This window comes from Mesoplodon densirostris (assembly GCF_025265405.1).
Source record: "Mesoplodon densirostris isolate mMesDen1 chromosome Y unlocalized genomic scaffold, mMesDen1 primary haplotype SUPER_Y_unloc_2, whole genome shotgun sequence".
Taxonomy (NCBI): Eukaryota; Metazoa; Chordata; class Mammalia; order Artiodactyla; family Ziphiidae; genus Mesoplodon; species Mesoplodon densirostris.
Window position 1 is genome coordinate 2,489,948 of NW_026778237.1, and position 7,107 is coordinate 2,497,054.

Sequence of the window (7,107 nt, forward strand, 5' to 3'; positions counted from 1 at the left end):
GATACATACACACAACAATGCTTACTGTGTCAATTCACAGCCTATAAGGGCACACACAGACATGCACACATGCATGGTCACTGTGACTCAATGCACATCCTATAACAGCAGAAACACACACACACACACCTCTCATTTTGACAAATTGCCCAGCCCATTTCAGCACACACAGACCACGGACTTCACTGTAACTTTATACACAGCCCATACCATTACACACACAGACATGCTCACATGGTTCACTGTGACTGTATGGTCTAGCCTGTACCAGCACGTACACACACACACAGATCATTTTGAGTTTATTCACAGCCTATTCCAGCACAAACTCACCCATGCCTCAGTGTGATTCGATGCACAATCTAAAGGAGCACACCCACACACAGATGGCTCACTATGGTTCAATGCTCATTCTATCACTGCACAAACACACACACAACAGTCACTTTGAAAGAATACACAGCCTATACAACACACACACACACACATAAATGGCACACTCTGACTGAATTCAGAGCCTATACCAAACACACATACACACATATCAATGAGACTTAATGCACAGCCTATAGTGGCACACAGACACACACACACACGGCTCACAGTGATGCATATCTCAGCCTATAACATGACACACACACAAACAAACACAGGCACGTCTCACTGTGACTCAGTGAACTGCCTATATCAGCACACACACACACACATGCACGGCTCACTGTGACTCAGTGCACCACCTATACCTTCGTACACAGACACACACACACACACACACACACCTCTCTTTGATAGTCTATGCTCAAGCTATAGAAAAAAACACACACATACACACACACACCACTCAGTGTGGCTCAGGGAGCATCCTATACCAGCACACACACACACACGGCTAATTATGACTATGCACAGCCTATACTGGCACAAACACACATACACTACTCACTGTGACTCAATGCACATCTTACCACACAGACAATCACACACACGCATACACATGGCTCACTGTGACTAAATGCACAGCATATTCAGGCAACACACACACACACAGACAGTTCACTAAGACTCAATGCAGCCTACACCAACACACACACTTATGGCTCATGGTGCCTCAACTCACACCCTGTACCCGCACTCAGGCACACACACGGCTCACAGAGTTTCAATGCACAGCCTATACCAGAAAACACGTACCCACACACATACATAGAAACACCCTCACTGTGACTCAAGGCACAGTCGATAAGAGCAGACACACACACACACACACACATGTATGGCTCACCGTTATGCAATTCACAGCCTATACCAGCATACAGACACACACGCACACACAGAAAAATATATTCGGCTCCCTGGGACACACCTAAACACAAATGCATTTTCACTGTGACTCAATTCTCAGCCTATACCAACACACACACAAACACACAAACACTGATAACTTTCATCAAAGCACAGCGTATACCAGCACACACACACACACACACACACACACACACATATGGCTCACTGTGTCTCAATGCACTTCCTATAACAGCACACAAAATATAAACACACAGTTCACTGTGACTAAATGCAGAGCCCATAATAGTGCATACACAAACACACACATGACTCACTGTGTCTCAATGCACAGCTTATACTAACACACTCAGAAAAACACCTCACAATGAGACAATGCTCAGCCTACAACAACAAAAAACACACACAGTGCCGGATCAATGTGACTCAATGAACAACCTATACAACCACACCAACACACACAAACACACACGCATGCTCACTGAGACTCAATGCACAGTGTAAAGCAACACACACACACACACACAGATATAGCTCACTGTTAGATCAGAGCCTAGAAGAGCACACAGACACCAAACACGGCACACACACAAACGTGGAAACCTCTCCCTGTGGCTCAATGCACAACCCATAACAGCAAACACACACAAACACACGGAGACACATGGATCAATTTGACTCAATGCACAGCATATACCTGGACACTGACAAACACTTTGACACCCCCAAGGCTCACATTGATTCAATGCACAAACCATACCAGCAAACACATACACACAAACAGATGTATGGCTCATTATGCCTCTAGGTAGTGCCTATCCCAGCACAAACAGACACACACACACACACACACAAGGATTATTGTGACTCAATGCACAGCCGATTGCAGCCCACTCAAACACACACACTTATACAAGGTTCACTCTGATTCAATGCACAATGTATACTAGAATACCAACTCCCTCCCACACACACACATGGCTCCATTTGACTCACAGTCCAACCCATGTCAGCACACACACACATGCACAGCTCCATGACCCTCAATGCACAGCCTAGTCGAACACACACCCACAAACACACACATACACACTCCCACTGTAGCTCAATACACAGCCCATACCAATACACAAACACACACAAACGGCTCACTGTGCCTCAACTCACACCCACCACCAGCAAACACACTCTCAAATGTCTTATTGTGAATCAATGTACAGCCTCTATCACAATACATGATACATACACACAAAAACGATCACTGTGACAATTCACTGCCTATGAATGCACACAGAGACACACACACTGCATGGTAACTGTGACTCAATGCACATCCTATAACAGCAGAAACACACACATACACCTGACTCTCACTTTCACAAATTGCCCAGCCCATTGCAGCACACACAGACACATGGACTTCACTGAAACTTAATGCACAGCCCATAACATTACACACACAGACATGCTCACATGGTTCACTGGGACTGTATGCTCAGCCTGTACCAACACACACACACAAACACACACACAGCTCATTTTGAATTCATTCACAGCCTATTCCAGCACACACAGAAACGCACTTATCATTCAGTGTGACTCAATGCACAATCTAACACAGCACACCCACACACAGACGGCTATGTTTCAAAGCACAGTCTAGAAGTGCACAAACACACATAAAAATCCACTTTGAACGAATGCACCCTATAAAAACACACCCACACACACATATAAATGACACACTCTGACCTAATGAAGAGCCTATACCACAGACACACACACACACACACACACATATCAATGAGACTAAAAGCACAGCCTATAGCAGCACAAACATACACCTCACAGTGACTAAATGCTCAGCATATACAGCACACATAGAAACACACACACATCTCATTGTGACTCAGAAAAAGGCATAAACCGGAACACACACACACAACCATGGCTCACTGGGATTCAATGCACTTCCTATAACAGCACACACAAATGAACACGCAGCTCATTCTGACTCGATGCACAGCCCATAATAGTACATATGCAAACACACACATGGCTCACTTTGTCTCAATGAACACCTTATGAAACCACACTCACAAACACACCTCACAGTGAGTCAATACTCAGCCTACAACTTCAATTAACCCACACATCGACGGATCAGTTTGACAAAACAAAGAGACAATACCACCAAACCAACAAACACAAACGCATGTTCACTGTGACTCAATGCACAGTGTAGAGCAACACACACACACACACACACACACACACACACAACAATACAGCTCACTGATACTCAGAGCACAGCCTATAACAGCACACAAACATCAAACTCGGCTCATTGTGCCTCAATGCACAGCCCATACCAGGACACACACAAACCTGGACATCTCTCCGTGTGACACAAGGCACAACCCATAACAGCAATCACACACAAACACACGGACACAGATGTATCAATCCGACTCAATGAAGAGCATATAGCTGGACACCGACACACACATTGACACACACAAGGCTCACATTGATTTAATCCACAAACCATACCAGCAAACACACACACACAAACACATGCACGGCTCATTATGACTCCATGCAGAGCCTATACCAGCACACACAAACACACACACACAAACACACACACACAAAGATTCATGTGACTCAATGCACAACCGATTCCAGCACACACAAACACACACAGACACTTATACACACCTCACAGTGATTCAATACCCAACCTATAACAGAACACACACACACACACATGGCTCCATTTGACTCAAAGCCCAACCCATGTCAGCACATGCACACATACACAGCTCCCTGGTCCTCAATGCACAGCCTATTCAAGCACACAAATACACACACATGCATACACACCCACTGTGACTCAATAAACAGCCTCTACCAACACACACACACACACAAACGGCTCACTGTGCCTCAACTCACACCCACTACCAGCAATCACACACTCACACGGCTTACTGTGATTCAATGCACAGCTTATACCAGAACACATGAGACAAACACACAAAGACTCTCACTGTGTCAATTCACAGCCTATAAGAGCACACACAGGCACACACACATGCATGGTCACTGTGACTCAATTCACAACCTATAACAGCAGAAACAGACACACATGCACACACACACACACACACCTATCACTTTGACATATTGCCAAGCCCATTCCAGGAAACACAGACACACTGACTTCATTGTAACTCAATGCCCAGTCCATACCATTACACACACAGACATGCTCATGTGGTTCACTGTGACTGTATGCTCAGCCTGTACCAGCAGACACAGACACACACAGCTCATTTTGAATTCATTCACAGCCTATTCCACCACACAGAGAAACACACACATGGCTCAGTGTGAGTCAATGCACAGTCTAAAACAGCACACCCACACACAGATGGCTAACTATGGTTCAATGCCCAGACTCTAATTTCAGAAACACACAAAAAAGCCACTTTGAAACAATGCCCTACCTATACCAACACCCCCACAAACACGCAAAATGGCACACTATGACCTAGTGCAGAGCTTATACCACACAGACACACACACACACACAAATACACATGTATCAATTAGAGTTAATGCACAGCCAATAGCAGCACAAACACACACCTCCCAGTGACTCCATGCTCAGCATATACAACTCACACAGATGCACATATACACCTAATTGTGACTCAGTGCACTGCATTAACCAGAACACACACACACACACACAAATGGCTCACTGTGCCTCAACTCACACCCACTACCAGCCAACACACACACACATGGCTTACTGTGATTCAATGAACAGTCTATACCAGAACACATGCAATATACACACAAAAACGCTCACAGTGTCAGTTCCCAGCCTATAAGACCACACAGAGAGAAACACACATGCATGGTCACTGTGACTCAATTCACATTCTATAACAGCAGAACACACACAAACACACACACCTCTCACTTTGACAAATTCCCAATCTCATTCCAGGACCCACAGACACACGTTCTTCAGTGTAACTCAATGCACAATCCATACCATTACACACACCGACATGATCACATGGTTCACTGTGACTGTATGCTCAGCCTGTTACCAGCAGACACAGGCACACACAGCTCATTTTGAATTCATTCACAGCCTATTCCACCACACAGTGAAACACACATATGGCTCAGTGTGAGTCAATGCACAATCTAAAACAGCACACCCACACACAAATGGCTAACTATGGTTCAATGCAGTCTATAAGTGCACAAACACACACAAAAATGACTCTTTAAAAGAATGCACAGCCTATACCCACACAGCCACACACACACATAAATGGCACACTCTGACTTAATGCAGACCCTATACCACACAGACACACACACACAAACACACACCTATCAATAAGACTTCATGCACAGCCTATAGCAGCAGAAACACACACCTGACAGTGACTCAATGCTCAGCGTATACAGCACACACAGACACACACACATATCTCATTGTGACTCAGTGCACAACATTAACCAGAACACACACACACACACACACACACACACCCATATCTCACTGTGACTCAATGCACTTCCTATGACAACACACACAAATAAACACACAGCTCACGGTGACTCAATGAACAGCCCAAAACAGTACATACACAAACACACACATGACTCAGTGTGTCTCAATTCACAGCTTATACTACCGCACTCGCAATCACATCTCACAATGAGTCAATGCTCCGCCTACAACAACAAAAAACACACACAGTGACGGATCAATGTGACTCAATGAACAGCCTATACCACATCACCGCACACATGGTCATTGTGACTCAATGCACAATGTATAGCAGCACACACACACACACACACACAGATTCAGCTCACTCTATCTCAGAGCACAACCTATAACAGCACACAAACACCAAACATGGCTCAATGTGCCTCAATGCACACCCCATTCCAGCACACACTCAAACGTGGACACCTTTCCCTGTGACTCAATGCACAACCCATAACAACAAACACACACAAAGGCAGGGACACACATGTATCAATTTGACTCAATGCACAACATATACCTGGACAACGACACACACATTGACACACATAGGTCTCACATTGATTCAAAGCACAAACCATACCAGCAAACACACACACACAAACAAATGCATGGCTCATTATGACTCCACGCAGAGCCTAGACCAGCACATACAAACACACACACACACACACACACAAGGATTAATGTGATTCAATGCACAGCTGATTCCAGCACACCCAAACACACACAGACACTTATACAAAGCTCACTGTGATTCAGTGCCCAAACTATACCAGAACACACACACACACACACACACACACACATGGCTCCAATTGACTCAAAGCCCAACCCATGTCAGCACACACACACATGCACAGCTCCCTGGTCCTCAATGCACAGCCTATTGCAGAACACACACACTCACACACACACACGGAGGGCTCCATTTGACTCAAAACCCATCCCATGTCAGCAGGCACACACATGCACAGCTCCCTGGTCCTCAGTGCACAGCCTATTCCAGCACACACACAGAGACACACATGCATACACACACTCACTGTGATTCAATACACAGCCTATACCAACACACACACACACAAACGACACACTGCCTCAAATCACACCCACTACAAGCAAACACACATTCACATGGCTTACTGTGATTGAATGCACAGCCTATAGCACAACACATGATACATACACACAACAATGCTTACTGTGTCAATTCACAG